Consider the following 18851-nt stretch of genomic DNA (forward strand, 5'->3'; position numbering starts at 1 on the left):
GTTTGAATTGATAAATAACCAAAGAGGTATATGCAAATCTTGTACCTGTGTTGTTGTGTTAAGAAAATACAAAGGGTCCGTAGCACCGAGATTGGTGGCAATTACAAGCACTGAAGTCTCATTTGGTTATGTGGAAAATGATGATGAATTTTATTGTAAAATAGGTTGTCATTTAAAAAAGGGAATTGTTGGAACATTACATTAAGAATGATTGATCTAACATCATAACCTATTGGCCTAGGAACCACATAATCCCAGGTCTAAGACCCATGTGCCCGTGCAGCCTCAAACAGCTGCCGTGCACACAGATAACAGATATAGCATTTACTGTCATCCTTGTTTTTGTATCCTTGCACTGTTGTATGTACTCTGCCAATATGCTTTTGAAAAGGTGGGGGGGAGTCGGGTTGTCTGCTGAATAATGAAACCAGTGTCAGTAACTAGATTCTCCTGCACACATTGTACTGTATATATTGTATGTCCCTATGCAAGACAGTTAAGGGGTAGGATTGGGTCAGTAATAAAGAACAGCTACTGTCTGAAAGAGACACAAGGTGAACGTATTCCAAGAATAGTGGGGAGTTCACCAAGAACACAAGGAACAACAGGGGTACTGGTACAAGCAGGAGTCTATATAGGCAGAAGGGATAGACCCTTGGAGTGACTTAACAATAATATTAGGGACGCATCTCAGTGATCCAGAAGAAATAATCTATTATGCAGGTCTCACTTGGGGAGCAGTACTAACAGATTTTCCACCAATACAGGGAGGAAGGGACAACACTACAACCCCAGTCATTTGTCCACAGACGGATTTAAGGAGCTCTTTAGGTACAAGGATAGAAGAGATTCTTCAGAGTCAGCGTCTCACAAGGAGATTTTAAGTCCCTCATAAGGGGTTACTAAAATACCACATCAGGAGGGGTTCAAACCCGTGGATATTGTTAGTAACAGGGAGGGGAAGAAAGCTCTGAAAGGAATAAGAATTTTTTTTCAAAAGAGCAGGTTTTCCGTCAGAAGGGACACTAGACCTAGAGAAATGGGAAAAATTTGCCTCCTGTAACAAGAGTTGGATAATAAAGCTCTAAAAGGAGATTTTAAGTCCCTCATAAGGAGTTACTAAAATACCACATCAGGAGGGGTTCCGCGCACGTTCACCCAGGCATGGGAGCGCGGTCTGTAAAGATGTCAGGGCCCGACAAACCCGTGGATATTGTTAGTAACAGGGAGGGGAGGAAAGCTTTGAAAGGAATAAAAATTTGCCTCCTGTAACAAGAGTTGGATAATTAAGCATAATTGTAGAGATCAAGTATCCATCTGGATCACTGTAGCACAAGAAAGAGAAAATGAACAAATAAGAAAAGCCAAAGAAAGAATGCCATACCGAAGGTAACAGTTCACGTTGTCCAGGAACAAAGCAAGTGGAAAATCAGAAGCCCAACGCAAGGGGCCACAGGAAGGAACTCAAAAGAAGGAACCAAGCAAGATGACAGAAAGTGTTATTTCTGCAAGCAAAAAGGACATTTCAAGAAGAATTGCAAAAAATACAAGGAATGGTGTGAAAACTAGCAAGAAAAACCTAAAGCATGAAGAAGTGGCTTCCCGAGGTACCTCCCTGCCAAAACACCATCTGAACAAGAAAATGATCAAGTGACCCTTGTACTGCCAACAGGTCACCAATATCAATGCTTTATAGACTCGGGAGCAAGCCGAACAATTTTAAAGCAGCAAGAGGTACCAAGTGAATTAATGACCACTGAGACCTAGTCCAGCAACAGCACCTCCACACTATACCCCACCCCTATACCCAGACATGCATGCACACCCAGGTACCCCTAGTATGAACAGAATTGAATCATCTGCAAGCTCACTAACAGTGAAATTGAAAAGAGATGAACCAGGAAAAGAGTGACGAATAATCAGCCCTATCTTGAAAGGATCTGTGGTTGAAAATCCGAATGAGTTACCTGAGCTATGTGTACAGAATATGCCCCAGTGTCCTGATACTTTATCACAAGAAACCCCAACAAGACCAACCAAAGAAACTAGCCACCTAAAGCTCCCCTCATGTTTAAACGAGTGGTGGACACCTGGAATCAAGCTATGAGTCCAGTAAACAATTGTCCACAATCAGGAACTATAGGCGAAAGGGTGCAAATCAGGTGAAGAGGAGAAGCAAGGGATCAAGACACAGCCTCTACAGCTTTTCATGCCCAGGTGCATAATGTACAGAATAAACTGACATATTTTCCAGAAAGATTGTGTCCGGTATGTCAGTTTTGCGTTCCAGAAGGATATGAACATTGCCCAAATTGTGGAAACTGGATTTCACCCCATGAACCACCATGCCAAGATATCTATGCGACTAGAAATGCTGAAAGACGGTCATCATTGCCTGTTTCTCTGTATCCAGCACAAGTACAGAGAATACGCAACCCAGATAATGCAGCCAGGACGAACGAACCATACATCGTACAGAGCCAACACCACAAACCATGGTATGGCAACGACCTCGCAAATATAGTTGCAGAGTCCCCAGATCCTAGGAAAAACCCAACAGCATTTTATGCCTATATGGAAAGAATTCAAACCATATGGACACCGGCATGGGTCAACTACCACCAGTTGTGTGAGGCTATACTAGGACCAGGAACTGCCCAAACAGTAAGCACCATGTTAAAAGCAGATGCAGTAGATGATTGCCCAGCCATAACGGACGTTCCGACAGAGGAAAATAGAACAACGTTTGAAAGTGGAAAGATGTACATGACAAGACTTAAGAGATGGTGTCATGCACAGACACTCAGGGCACCAGCAGCCCCAGACTTGAAACAGGAGAAGACTGAGTCCATCAGAACTTACTATGATAAAGTCACTATACGACACACAAGATGATAGAATATGAAGGTGTGCAACTCCTGTGTCGGCAACAGTGTACTCAGTCACCACTGGCAGTTCGATAAAAGTGACTTTACCCACAGGAGACCCAAGGGTTTCAAGAGCTGTTTTTATGCACAACCAGATTCCTCTACGTTTACTTACAGATCAAGCCATTGCAACGACTGGATTGGGAGGTTAAGCCCTACCCCTGCAAGAAAGCAAAGATGTAACCTGAAATACAAGCTGCTATACAAGACTATCTCTCACAGGAAAAGTAAGACAAAGAGGAACAACAACTCCCAGCATAAACATCATTATGTTAAACACCAGCCTGGGTGGACTTGGACTAAGAAGATGACATGCCAGCAGCAGTGAGAAAGAATATGCAAGTAAAGAAAGGACAAAGTATGAAGAATAATGAATGAATCATAAAGAGAGGTGATTGGAAAAAGAAAAGTTGAGAAACAATATGAAGGCCGCATGAAAGTTTGGAGACTAAAGGAAGTCTGCTTTAAGAAGGACAAAGAAAGACATCTGACAAGTGGTCAGTACTACATGGCAAGATTACAGAGATAATGCCATGATTTGAAGCAACAGAAGCTCCGGGGTTTAAAGCAAATAATAAGGAACAAGACAGAAAAAGTTCCAGAAGACAAATTAATGATGCTTCTTCTGCCAATATGAAGTACAAGCTTCTTCAGGTACTCCCCAGTGAACATAATGTCTCCAGAGGAAACAGCAGAAGGTATGATTACAGTCACCTTGCCCACTGGAGAAATACGTTTGTGCCTAATGAATACTGGAGCCAGCACACGCAGAAGACAGCAGAGGGAGATACCACAAGAACTGATGATATCAGAAATTCTTAAAAGGACAGGAGATGAAAGAAATACAGTCACCAATACCAGCCCAGTTCTTGACCTCGGAGTACATGTCCAGTGACTTTGCTGAAGCACAATGTACTAAAGCTTATCCAAGGAGAATACAGTACACACCAGCAGAAGTTTAACTTTCCAGCAACTTATCAAAGGAAAGAACAAAAAGCCATTTAGAAGCAAGTTAAAACAGAAGTTCAGTATTGGCTCATTCCCGCAGTACCAGTTGTAGAAGAAAGTAAGCAATACTACTGGACCAGGATAGCCCTGTGGAGGGGCTATATCACCAAGTGATTTATCCACAAAACACACAGCTAAATACAGGATGTGAATGAACTGCTGATTGCCACCACCACTAAAAGAAGTACCAAGAAGGGGCAGTGTCCTTAGTGAAGTTTCTGGAAGACCAAGACTGCAGAGCCTCAGAAGGAGAAATTGCTGCTAGTCAAGCAAGAGTTAATCTTCCTAGGACACCCAAGGTACCCGACATCTAACAAAAGTGAGAAGGAAAAGATTCAGACTGCAAGCTAAGATGCCAACTAGTGTCAAGCAAGTCAGATGATCATTCCTGGGCCTAGTAGGACACTACAGAACACGGATACCTCTAGCACCAGTCTACATGCAAGCATTGTATGACAACACTGAAAGGGAGGAGGGTCCGCATCCTACATACAGCAACAGATGAATTAAGCTATTGAACAATTGGAAACAGCAGTTGCTTCATCTCAAGCCCTAGAACTACCTGACTATTAAAGAAGGAGGCCATACATAGAAGTCCTTATGCAAAATCATGGACTGAGGTGAAGACCAGTGGCCTGCAACTCAAGCAAGCTTGACAGCGGTAATCAAAGAGCACCTACCGGCATCAGAGCAGTTGCAGCAGCAGCAATACTGAGGGAAAAGGTGGCAGACATTGTGCTTGATCATCCACTGTGTATACAAGTACCGCACGCTGTAACAGAAATACTAAGTCAAGAAAAAAAGCAAGCATCTTTCTGCAGCCAGACTTGCCAAATATGAAGTAGCACTATTAAGCGCCTCCCATGTCACCATCACAAGATGCACTGTACTAAACCCAGCTACACTCCTTCCCATCAACGATTCAGAAGAGTGGAAGAGAGGGGGAAATGGTAATGATGGTAAATCGTCAGATGAGGAGGAAAATGCTGCTACAGACGCAGAAAATACAACACAAACATTTCCACATGATTGCCTAGCCCTCATGGAATTAGAGACTTTACCTCTTCCTAATGTCCAAGATACACCACTGGACAATCCAGACATGAACCTGTTTGTCGATGGATCAAGATATTATGATAATGGATCCCCAAGGACAGGATATGCAGTAACAACTGAAACTGAAGTCATAGACTCTGGACCATTGCTACCAAGAATGTCAGCACAAGAAGCAGAACTCATAGCAATGACCAGAGCCTGCATACATGCTGAAAACATGACAGCTAACATCTAGTCCCAGGATTACGCTGTTATTTGGAAAAGTAGGGACTTCAAAGGTGCAAATGGAAAACCCATCAAACATGCCAGTTTGATTATGGAACTCTTCAGAGCATTGGAACTACCTAAAAGGATTGGCATAATCAAGGTACAAGCACATACTAAGAGCCAAACCATGGAAGCTAAAGGAAATGCATTTACAGATGCAGAAGCAAAGAGAATTGCCTTACAATCAAAAGAACTTGAACAAGTCTTAGTAGCTCAAGATGTGAAGCAAATGCCCAGTGAAGAGGAGTTGATCAAAATTCAACAACAAACATCACAAGGAGAAAAGGAGAAATGGAGACGATTGGGGGCAGAAGAAGATGAACATGGACTTTGGAAGTCAAGAGAATTAAAGTACTGTCTACCAGCAGCTCTATTTCCACCTATGTTACAAGTAGCTCATGGACAAGTACATCATTCAAAGGAAGCCATGGTAAATAGAGTACAAGAGCATTGGATAGCTCCAGGCTTCAATAAAGCTGCAACAAACTTTGTAGCAGGATGCTGGATCTGTGGAATCAGCAATCCAGGACAAAGAACCAAGACACCTCTAGGAACTATACCCAAAGCCTCTTACCCATTTCAAAGACTACAAATCAACTATATACAGTTGCCACGAAGCGGTCCATATGAATATGTACTAGTAACAACGGACATGTTTAGTCACTGGGCCGAAGCCTGGCCAGTAAGCAAAGCCACAGCAAAAACCACTGCAAAGAAACTGATAGGAGACGTAGTATGTAGATTTGGGATACCTGAGGTTATAGAATCAGATAGAGGTACACATTTCACAGGAGAAGTCATGCAGCATATACTGAAAGATTTGGGGGTACAGCAGGCCTTCCACGTGCCTTACCGCCCCCAGGCGAGTGGGAGGGGGGACATCTGAACTTTGACCTTAAGCTAAAACTACAGAAAATGATGACAGAAACCAAAAGAACTTGGCCAGAATGCCTACCTATAGTCTTGTTTAATATTAGGACCACACCCATGAGACCTAGTAAACTGACTCCATATGAAATATTGTTTGGGTCAGCTCCAAGAACAGGTTGTTATTATTCACAACAATTACAACATAATCATGGTGATTTAACAGGTTATGTACAGGAGGTCTGTAAAACATTGACTAACCTCCATTGCCGAGTGTTTTCTTCCATTCCAAACCCAGAAGGATCAGCTACGCATAAGCTAAATCCAGGAGATTGGGTCTATTTAAAGAGACATGTGAGAAAGACCTTTGAACCAAGATATGATGGTCCATATCAAGTGCTACTAACCATGCCTACCTCAAATTAAGGTGAAAGGTCGTGATACCTGATTACATGCATCCCACTCGAAGAAGTTGACAGTGACTCTCCAGCCAGAAGAATTAAGTTGCTTATCCTTTGGTTGTTGTTAGGGGTAATCCCCAAGGTTTGGACTATAAGTCCAGGGGACTGGTTTACTGAAAGGGAATAGTTCAGGCCTAGTGTAGGTAGAATAGGGAGAAAAAGTGGAATCAAAAAGAGGGGAAATGATGGTGTAGGAGCTTCCGCAGTATAGCAAATATATTGATTCACGCTTTTTTGCATTGATTAAGATATTTACTGTTAATCACAAAATGTGTTCGTGTATCCTTAAAAATATTGGACAGATATATTCAGACTATATACCTCGAATATCTTGTTTTAAAGCATGACGTGTTCAAGGACAAGGCAACGCCAGATGTATCCAAGGCTAATTGGAAAGAAGTTTATGTCCGAAAGACTGATAAACGAAGCACTAACCATTTTCTAGAATGTTCTAATTGCTAATTATAATCTTGTATGACAATTGATGTATTACAGTTTTTGAGACATACATGGTGTATTCTGATTGGCTAAATGTATTGGCAAACATGAATCCTTTGTCTTTGAGCTATAAAAATAAACCTTATATGGCCCCTAAGCAGGTCAACTATGGTCTGCTTAGGTTACACATGATCCTGTGTCACCTTTTCATTCACTGATCTCCAACCGGTTGCAAAAGAAACAGAATTCTGACTGATGACTGCAGAGAGTTTATAGACCAGACCTGAATAGGTTAACATACCCTAACATAACACATACACAGCCCTCTAATACATATAACACATGCACAGCTCTCTAATACATATAACATACACAGCCCTCTAATACATGTAAAACATACAAAGCCCTCTAATCAGTGTCGGACTGGGGTATGAAGGGCCCACCAGGGGGATGCTATTATAGAGACCCATTTTTAGGGGTATGGCTAATCTCCAGAGGGGGAGTGGCCAACCACAACAGAGGTTTGGCTAACGCAGTAGCGGGTCTTGCCACGGACAAGCAGGACTTTTGCCCGGGGCGCCGGCGCCATCCGGAGGGCGCCGCACCATGGCAAGATCCGCTGCTGCTGTGCCCCCCGCTGCCCACTCTGTCCCACTGTGAAGGGAACTAGACGCGTAACGTCTAGTTTCCCTTCGTGGAGAGGACCTTTACTGTGCGGTGCGCGATGACGTCATCGCGTACCGCACATCATTTCAGCGGCACTACTACTGTACAGGGGGCGTAACTGACCACGACCCTGTATGAAGCCACGCCCCTATTGCCCGCCCGGGGCGCAAAAAGCCCCAGAACCGGCCACCGGGGATTCCCCCTGAGGGCCAGTCCAAGCCTGCCTCTAATACATATAACGTGCACAGCCCTTTAATACATGAATCACATAAACAGCCCTCTAATACATATAACATACACAGCCCTCTAATATATATAACATATATAGAGCAACCTTACACATATTACAAGATGCCGCTGATGTCTCCTCCAGATTCTCAGCATGGAGCCGTCAATATGCCGGTTTCCGCGTACATTTACCCCCACTGAGCAAATCGTGTGGGGGGGGGGGGTTTGCGGGCACAAGAGAAACACACATGGAGCACTCCATATAACTACTCTGCCCTTGAAGTTATTCCCCTCCATGTCACTCAAGCTCAAGGCTGGCGCTTTGACTAACAACCGGCTGCTGGTGCTCCTTCCGGCAGTCACGGCGTCCTCTCACATTTGCCCGCGGCGTCCCACAACCCGCTCTCTCTGCTGCCAAACACCTCCCAAAATCTTTGTTAATTGGCAGGCGGAGCAGGCATTTTAAAAACCATTAACAGGAGCTGTAGCCACATTGTTTTGTGTCCCTGATGCTTGGGGCCCCTTTGACCCTTGGGGCCCGGTACGGTTGTCCCCTTTGACCCCCCCCCTGTCGCCGGGCCTGCCCCCATTATATAACCATTACATTCTTGAGGAAAAAGAGAAATCAGAGATATATACATTCACAGTGGGGCATGTAATGCGGCACAGTGTGGCATGTAACTGGCACTGAGTGGGGCCTGGCACTGTGGGGCATGTAACTGGCACTGTGGGGCATGTATCTGGCACTGTGGGGCATGTATCTGGCACTGTGGGGCAATGTAACTGGCACAGTGGGGCATGTATCTGGCACCAAATGGGGCATGTAACTGGCACTGAGTGGGGCCTGGCACTGTGGGGCAATGTAACTGGCACAGTGGGGCATGTATCTGGCACTGTGGGGCAATGTAACTGGCACTGTGGGGCAATGAAACTGGCACTGTGAGGCATGTATCTTGCACTGAGTGGGGCATGTATCTGGCACTGAGTGGGGCATGTATCTGGCACCGAGTGGGGCATGTATCTGGCACTGTGGGGCAATGTATCTGGCACTGTGGGGCAATGTAACTGGCACTGTGGGGCAATGTTACTGGCACTGTGGGGCAATGTGACTGGCACTGTGGGGCATGTATCTGGCACTGTGGGGCAATGTATCTGGCACTGTGGGGCAATGTATCTGGCACTGTGGGGCAATGTATCTGGCACTGTGGGGCATGTATCCAGCACTGTGGGGCAATGTAACTGGCACTGTGGGGCAATGTAACTGGCACTGTGGGGCAATGTTACTGGCACTGAGTGGGGCATGTATCTGGCACTGAGTGGGGCATGTATCTGGCACTGAGTGGGGCATGTATCTGGCACTGTGGGGCAATGTATCTGGCACTGTGGGGCAATGTATCTAGCACTGTGGGGCATGTATACGGCACTGTGGGGCATGTATCCGGCACTGTGGGGCAATGTACCTGGCACTGTGGGGCATGTATCCGGCACTGTGGGGCATTGTATGTGGCACTGTGGGGCAATGTAACTGGCACCGTGGGTCATTTTCAGTGGCCACACCCCTTCTGGAGCGTGGCCACACCCCTTCTGGTGTGTGACCACGCCCATTTTTGGCCCACGCGCCGAAGCCGCGCGCACATCCTTCTTTTTGTGTTTTTTGTGTGTGTGTGTGGGGGGGGGGGGGGGCGGCGCCATTTTCCATCTTGCCCTGGGCTCCGAAAACCCTAGCTACGCCTCTGTATGTAGGGGTGTTTTTTTTTTTTTATTATGTACATACAAACAGGGGTCCCCTGGGTCATGGTCCCTCACAAAGGGGTTAATACATCAGAGCCCATAAGAATAACATGGGCTGCATTTGTGTGTTCACTGACAACACAGGAGTAGAGATTTGGCGCCACTGCCTGCTAGAATTAGTCCCCCTTCCTCAGCAACACAAAAAAACGGGAAAATGGGCCCTTTACTGATTGGCCCCCCCGGGTTGCAGGGTAGAGGATCCCTAGGGCGGGCTGTTGCTGGGGCCCCCGGAACCAGAGATTGAGAAGGACGGGAGTGGTCCGAGAATGCGGACCCCTTAAATTAAGGAGCTGAACACGGGAGGGGTTGTTGTCTGCCGCCTGGAGAAGAAGAGGGAGAGTCCGACCGGACCCTGATGCTAGCCCTGTGGGGTGAAGAAGGAGAGCGCTGCTGGGGAGAGAAGAGGACTTGCCCCTGAACAGAGATCGGACCACAGCTTACCGGATCGGTGTCCCGTGGTGCCTGGAAATCGGTGGCCCGGCTGTGTGCCCTGCTCGCCTACCTGCAGTTCGGAGGTGGACGTCTGCGGTGCGGAGACGGAGGAGAAGAGCTGTCCACGGCGCTGCCGGACGAAGGGGAGGACCAGCGCTGAAGACCGGAGCCCTGCAGAAGACGGGAGAGAGCCGGCCAGAGGAGCGTCCGCCGTGGAAGACCAACGTGACTGGAGTGGAACAGAGCAGCGCTGATCGTCGGCAACGGGAGGCTACAGGCACCGCAGAGGACGACCGCAGCAGAGGAATAAGGACCTCGGCGAGGATCCCGGGACAGGAACGGAGGTCGGCCTGGACTAGAAGACCCCTCTGGAGATCAGGAGACTTCACCTGCTGCAGGAAGGAGGTGTCCGGATCGCGGAGCCTGGAACAAGGGTGCATCCCCGGTGCGGTGCTCTGCATCCCGGGTGGCGCCGAAGACCGAGGCGATCGGAGGTGACAGAAGCTCCGCATTTGGTGGTGAGACCCTGGTACCCCAGTAACCCTATCGCTGCCAGACTCTGCTCTTAAAACCCTTCCGCTGCACTACTCTGCTATTGGGTGGGGACATTTATTTAGAAAAGGGGGTAGGCTCCCCTTAATATTGGCACTGGGCTCTGGTTAATTGTAATAGGGGGTAGGCTCCCCTATATTGTGGCCCTGGGTTAACCCCCTTCGCTGCATAGACTCTGCAACTGGGGGGGAAGAAAGTAGCAAACGGGGTAGGCTCCCTGGTGCTAAGGTTACAGTTTCTTTGTTACATCCCTCCTTGGGGCCCGGTGTCATCAGTAATCAGTGTTTTGGGCACCCTAAAGGTGAGTACACACTAATAGATATATCTGCAGATCAATTGATCTGCAGATATATCAATGGATGGATCGAGCAGTGTGTTCAGCATACACACTGCCCGATCCGTCGGGGACTGACGTCATAAACTGGGCGGGCGTGTACACACGCCCGCCCAGTTCAGCTGTCAATCACCAGCGGCCGCCGCAGCGTGTGTACGGGCGGTCGGCCGACCGCCCCGTACACACACAGCGACGCGCCAATATATCGGCAGATATATTGGCCGTCGGCTGTGCTGCGTGGCCGACGCGATACGTCTGTGAACGACGGAGTTCACAGACGTATCGGCCATACACACTGGCCGACGGTCCCGCGATATATCGGCCGTTCAAGAGAACGGCCGATATATCGACCAGTGTGTACGGGCCTTAAGTCACCCAGCCGGGGTCTGTCACTCCTTAGATTTTTTTAACCCCTCCGCAGCCCACATTCAGCTCTCAGAGGTTTAGTAATAGGGGTGTCAGCTCCCCTTTGTATGTTGGGCTGTTTTCTCCTATTCGAAAATGCTGGTACTTGATGTCCATTCACGCACGTTTCACTCAGCAGTGTTATAGATAAGGTTTCATGCACTTGTCTGCTATTCTAAAATGCTGGTATTTGTTGTCCATTCATGCAAGTTTCCCTCAGCAGTGTTATAAATAATGTTCATGCATCTGTCTGCTAGTTTGTAATACTGGTATTTATGGTTCATGTCTGCAAGCTCAACACAACAGTGAAAGCGTTAACGTTCATGCCTCTGTCTGCTATGCTGTAATACTGGTGTATATGGTTCATTTATGCAAGCTCCGCCCAGCAGTGTCATTCAAAGCTAATATACCTGTGTGCTGATTACTACTTGGAAGGCGGGATTTAATTGACTGTGTTATGCAAGCTCCGTGTCATTCAAAGCTAATATACCTGTGTGCTGATTGCTACTTGGAAGGCGGGATTTAATTGACTGCGTTATTCAAACTCCGCCCAGCAGTGTCATTCAAAGCTAATATACAAGACTGTGCTTTATAGAGACGCCAGTTTGCTCACCTGTTTCCGCAATATACCTGCTTTAGTGTCAACGCTGGTTATATGAGACTGTGCTTTATAGAGACGCCAGCTTGCTCACCTGTTCCCGCAATATACATGCTTTATTATCAACGCTGGTTACACGAGACTGTGCTTTATAGAGACGCCAGCTTGCTCACCTGTTCCCGCAATAAACCTGCTTTAGTGTCAATGCTGGTTATACAAGACTGTGCTTTATAGAGACGCCAGCTTGCTCACCTGTTTCCGCAATATACCTGCTTTATTATCAACGCTGGTTATACGAGACTGTGCTTTATAGAGACGCCAGCTTGCTCACCTGTTCCCGCAATATACCTGCTTTAGTGTCAACACTGGTTATACGAGACTGTGCTTTATAGAGATGCCAGCTTGCTCACCTGTTCCCGCAATATACCTGCTTTATTATCAACGCTGGTTATACGAGACTGTGCTTTATAGAGACGCCAGCTTGCTCACCTGTTCCCGCAATATACCTGCTTTAGTGTCAACGCTGGTCATACAAGACTGCTTTATAGAGACGCCAGCTTGCTTACCTGTTCCCGCAATATACCTGCTTTAGTGTCAACGCTGGTTATACGAGACTGTGCTTTATAGAGATGCCAGCTTGCTCACCTGTTCCCGCAATATACCTGCTTTAGTGTCAACGCTGGTTATAGGAGACTGTGCTTCATAGGGACGCCAGCTTGCATCACCTGCTCATTAACCTAGGGAAGTAATTCACTGAGCTATTCCGGTGACTGTTATATTATTTCTGTGCATCCTGTTAATTTTGTCAGCATAATAAAATTGTGTTGTATGCATTACGTGCCAGTCTGTGTCTGCTTCACAAAGGGAATTCTACGCTTGCCTCTCTGTCACGGGGTGCTGGTAGCAGCAAGGTACCGGAAAACCGTCAGCTGGAAGAAGAGACCACCAGCACACCCGCGGACTGGGGGATTACACAAGTAGATCTTACTAACTTTGGAGCTCATTTACATTTGGATGTAAGTCAGATTCATGACACGTCTCTCAGATGTAGCTATACATGTCCGCACTGATAGGTGTTACTTTCACAGTCTGTGCGGGATGTACTAAAGGGAAAATGCGGTAAAACTCAGTTTTACCGCATTTTCGTATGTACTAACCCCCGACCGCCGCGCTTTCGCCCCATAGGTTATCGCCATCTTTTTATGGCGATACCCTATAAAAGCCTATGGGATTCTTACCGCCGCTCCCCCCCGCGCCGCACACGACGACCCTTCTCCCCCGGCATACCTGTGCTGCTGCGGCCCCCCTCCTCCTTCTCCCCCGCAGCACAGCCTTATCTCCTTCGGGCTACAGGGGGGAGGAGGAGGAGCCCGGGGACTTCCTGAACACGTCACCTCCCGGGTCTGGGAGGTGACGGAGACCCGTGCTGACCCCCGCCGACCCCTGCACACATCATCGCGGGGGCCTCCTATACCGCATTGCGATACTAATCGCATATGTTAGTACATATGCGATTAGTATCACTGCGGTAGGCGGCGAGGGGCGGCGATGACATATAGTACATCCCGCCCTCTCCCTGAAATGCTTTCTGAAAAGTAGGCAAGTATGCAGTAGGTACTATTATCTCCTTCCACTTTATCTCTCTCCAGGGTTTAGTAAATAGCCCCAAGGGCGTAGCTACCATAGGTGCAGGGAGTGCAGCTGCTATGGGGCCCAGAGCTAAGAGGGACCCGTCTGCCCTGTTAAAATTGCATGTGTTATATATATTTCTCTAACGTCCTTGAGGATGCTGGGACTCCGTAAGGACCATGGGGAATAGACGGGCTCCGCAGGAGATAGGGCACTTTAAGAAAGCTTTGGACTCTGGGTGTGCACTGGCTCCTCCCTCTATGCCCCTCCTCCAGACCTCAGTTTTACACTGTGCCCAGAGCAAGATGGGTGCACTGCAGAGAGCTCTCCAGAGTTCTCTGCCTAGAAGCATTTTTGTTTGGATTTTTTCTTTCTACATTTTACTACTTTTTCACAGGGAGCACTGCTGGCAACAGGCTCCCTGCATCGAGGGACTGAGGAGAGAGGGGCAGACCTTCTTGTCTAAGATAGGCTCTGCTTCCTCGGCTACTGGACACCATTAGCTCCAGAGGGGGTGAACGCAGGTTCTTACTGGGCGTCCACCCCCGGAGCCGCGCCGCCGTTCTCCTCACAGAGCTAGAAGTACAGAAGACAGAAGTTGTCAGGCGGTAGAAGCCTTCAGCTTCACTGAGGTAACGCACAGCACTGCAGCTGTGCGTCATTGCTCCCATACACCTCACATACTCCGGTCACTGTAAGGGTGCAGGGCGCAGGGGGGGCGCCCTCGGCGGCAATATAAACCTCTGCATGGCATGAAGAATATATACATGTACAGGTGGGCTCTGTACATGTATATAAAAGAGCCGCCGCCATATTTCACTAAGTTTGAGCGGGACAGAAGCCCGCCGCCGAGGGGGCGGTGCTTCTCCCTCAGCACTCACCAGCGCCATTTTCTCTCCACAGCACTGCTGAGAGGAAGCTCCCCGGACTCTCCCCTGCTTAAACACGGTGAAAGGGTGCTTAAAAGAGAGTGGGGGGGCACATAATTGGCGGTTTACATATTATACAGCGCTGCTGGGGAAAAACAATTTGTGTTGGTCTCCAAGGTTATTGCGCTGGGGTGTGTGCTGGCATACTCTTGAATTGGGGGACTGTAATGTGGCACAATATGAAGTGAAGGCACTGTAAAATGGTCATAGTTTGTTCTGGGGGCAGCAATGTAATGTGACCAGGGTCAGACTGGCCCACAGGGGTACAGGGGAAACCACCGGTGGGCCCCACTGCCTGAGGGCCCACTCATTCCTTTAGGGATCAGGTTCCAGAGGGTGGTATTTAGTATGCCGGCTGTTGGTGTACCGGCGCTCAGTATACCAGCGCCTGAATCCCGACATCCGGCATACCAACTATTCTCCCTCTTGGGGGTCCACGACCCCACTGGAGGGAGAATAAGTAGTGTGGCGTGCATAGCGCGCCACTGTGCCCGCAGCATGGCGAGCGCAGCAAGCCCGCAAGGGGCTCATTTGCCCTCGCCCAGCTGCCGGCATGCCGGCGATCGGGATCCCGGCGCCAGTATGCTGGCCGCCAGGATCCTGCCCGCTGGCATAACATACTACACCTGGTTCAAGACTGTGCACTTGTATTATACATGGTAGATATGGTGCATTACACTGCACAAGACAATTGTGTATTTCAAGCCTCTGTGGAGGCTGGCCACACCCTCTTTGTAGGTTGGCCACACCCCTAAGTATAGGACCCTATCACTGCATTCCCCTGGTGGGCCCTTCATGCCCCAGTACGGCACGTAATGTGACATAATATGAACTGGTGACACCGTATGTCATAATGTGAATTGTGGGTACTGTGTTGCATAATGTGCACTGACATGCCTACAATGTGATATAATGTAAACTAGGGCACTACTATGGTTCATAAAATGTAGGGCACTACTAGCAGGGGAGTAGGGAGGGTGGCTCCGGTCGAGCTCAAGCTCCGGGCGCAAAAAGGGTTAGAGGGCGCGCCAACAGCTCACAGCTGTCTACTACCAGCCTGAGACACGTAAGCTTCCTGCCTCTGCACTCCCAAGTTGTGCGTCACACGCATAGTGGAGACACTGGAGAGGAAAGAGGAGCTGGGATGCACCGACCCAAACTGTAAAAAGTGGCAATATAATTTGTAGGGGCAGTCACTGATGGGTGTAATAATAAATATAAGGGATGGGGACCTGCTACAATCAGTGAAGGGGGGGGGGGGGGGGCGCACTTCAACTGGCTTTCATAAAAACACACATTTTAGTGCCCAGATAAGGTTTACACTTGCATCGATGTGTAGATTTGGTGCATGTTCAAGAAGGTAATGGGGGCTTGGCTGAGAATGGTGAAGGTGGTTGTGGCTGAGGATGGTGATGAGAGCTGTGGCTGAGGATGGTGATGTTGGTTGTGGCTGAGGATGCTGATGGGGTTGAAAAAGGTGTTGGAGCTGTGGATAAGAATGGTGATGGGGATGAGGAAGATGATGGTGATAGGGGCTGAGGATGGTGATGGGGCTGGGAGCTGAGGAAGAAGATGATGGTGCTGAGGAAGGTGATGGGTCTATGGAAGGTGATGGGGATGTGACTGAGGATGTTGATGAGGGCTGTTGCTAAGAAAGGTAACGGGGGCTGTGGCTAAGAATTGTGATGGGGCTGTGGTTGAGGATGGTGATGATAGGCTGAAGATGGTGGTGGGGACTAAGAATGGGGTTGAGAGGCTGAGGAAGGTGATGAGATGATGAGGTGATAAGGGCTGAGGACAGGGAGGGAGTGGGACCAATTTTCAAGCCACTGGCCTGGTCTGGACCCTCTGAAGGAAGGCACTCACTCGTCTGGACTTTCTGGAGCGACTGGAGAATGGTCTCCTGCAGTTAGCTCTGCAGCTTTCTGTGACAGCCCAGCAAGTGAGGTCAGTCTTCTGTAGGGGTTTGGGGGAATCAATGGTGGTATCTTTTTTATTTCTAGCTGTGGGGGCGATGAATCAGTGTGTTTTTTTTTTCTTTGTTTCCTGTGGTTACCAATGCTTATATATATGTGGGGGATGCCGTGCCGTGATATGAGCCTGCTCCGGGGTGCCATAGATCCACGCTACGCCTCTGCTACTATGGGGCATAGCATTAACTAACACACTAACTACTATGGTTCAGAAAATGAACTAGGGCACTATTATGGGGCATAAAACTATCAACTGCTGCGGAGAGGTGTGTCTCTAGAAGCATTGGGACAGGGGCCCTTTCAAAATGTTGCTGTGGAGCCAACAAAGTTCTGGCTACGCCCCTGAATAGACCCCATGATATGCTGCAGCTGGCTGGCCACAGATGTAATGTAGCACAGATGGATAGTTGGTGCCAGAGTATGCTTACTGGCGGTACGCATACTGACGCCGGGATCCCGGCCGCAAGAATGCTGGCAGGGGGCCCAGGACTATTCCCAGTTGTGGGTCTCCACAACACCCATAGAGTGGGAATAGAGCGCAGCAATCCACTGAGCCCGCAGTGTGGCGAGTGCAGCGTGATTAGTGCAGTGAGCCCGCAAGGGGCTTCATTGCGCTCTCCCCCCTGCCGGCATTCTGGCAGCTGGGATCCTGGCGTCGGTATGCTGTCCGCCGGGATCCCCTCCGCTGGTTACCTGGCCCCAACCTGTTTATATATTCAGGCACTAAAACATTCAGAGAGGCAATGCCAAGTAGAGGAACTGGTGAGAGGATTAAACTTGGATCACATCTGTGGCCTTAAGGAATTCCACAAATACTTAGCAATATTATTTTACTAAAATAATGTGATAAAGGAAGTTTTCACACCCTTCTCACATTATTTTAGTTCCACTGAAATGTATTAAAGGGCTTTTGTGATAAACTACTCCAAACACTTTCATTCTCATTTTTGTAGTTGTCAGATAACATTTCCCATACTTGTAATGGGTAATGTGATCTGGACGAATTTACTAAAACATTTTTAAAAAAATACCGGTGGCAGCACTGCTAGTAATACTATCCTAAGACGGCATTATCCACAGTCCCCCTCTGGTTCCCAACTCCATTCTCCACTCTGACAGGCAGAGCAGAGTCGGCAGCTGGTGTCTAAAGGCCCCTTGGTGTGGTGATCGGTGTCCCGAAGGCTCCTCTGTGCCTCTGGTCACCTGAATGACGGCTTCCTGCACTGTTACCCCGGTCATCTGATGACTGCTATAAATCGGCATCTCAGTTTACAGAAGACAGCAGATGACGGGGTCACAGAGTTGAAAGCAGGCAATCAGATGACTGGAGCAGGAGGAGCACACCAGGTCTCGATCACCGGGCAAGTACAAGGGGTAGGGGAGTATCCAGCAGCGGCAGTGTGGCAGCGCCAACACATGCACAGCACATACTCTGGGTATTTTTGGGGGGGGAAATCCCCCGGGAAGTCTGCAGAGTGGATTGCAGGGACAGAGCTTTCTTGCAAGCTCTGTCCCTGCATGCAATGTATTCCATTATCGCATTGTGGATTGGGACGATTTTATCACATTCCATCCGCAGATTGTGCTATGTCTGCTCCATAGGCTCATAGTGTGAAGGGAAGGTTCAGCACAAGGCAGGTACTGCTAGAGCCTAATGGTAGGAAAGTTGGCAGCTGCTGGACTTAGGGTGATATCATGTACAGTATCAAACCTTTTAAAGAGGACAAGTGGAAAAGTTGCCCATACCAACCAACCAACCAGCTTCTTGCTATCATTTATCAGGTACAACTGAAAAAATTTAAATATAATGAAACAATTCAGATTCATTAATTACGCAAAAAATAGGATTTTAATACCTACCGGTAAATCCTTTTCTCTTAGTCCGTAGAGGATGCTGGGGATGCTTCAAGAACCATGGGGTATAGACGGGATCCGCAGGAGACATAGGCACACTTTAAGACTTTGATTAAGTGTGAACTGGCTCCTCCCTCTATGCCCCTCCTCCAGACTTCAGTTTAAGTAACTGTGCCCAGGGAGACGGACATTTTGGGGAAAGAATTTACTGTTAAACCACGGTGAGCATCTTACCAGCTCACACCTCAGTATGCCGCAGAACGTGGCATTCAATAGAACACCAGTCGACGGCATGAAGAATATGCAGCAATACGCTGACATAAAGCGTAACACAACCTGTGTGTGTAAACACAACCAATAACAGCACCACACATGCCATGGCATGAACATCAACAGCCACAGGCTGACTTAAACACAACACACCATGGGCAATATT

The sequence above is a fragment of the Pseudophryne corroboree genome, chromosome 6 (assembly GCF_028390025.1).
Source record: "Pseudophryne corroboree isolate aPseCor3 chromosome 6, aPseCor3.hap2, whole genome shotgun sequence".
NCBI lineage: Eukaryota > Metazoa > Chordata > Amphibia > Anura > Myobatrachidae > Pseudophryne > Pseudophryne corroboree.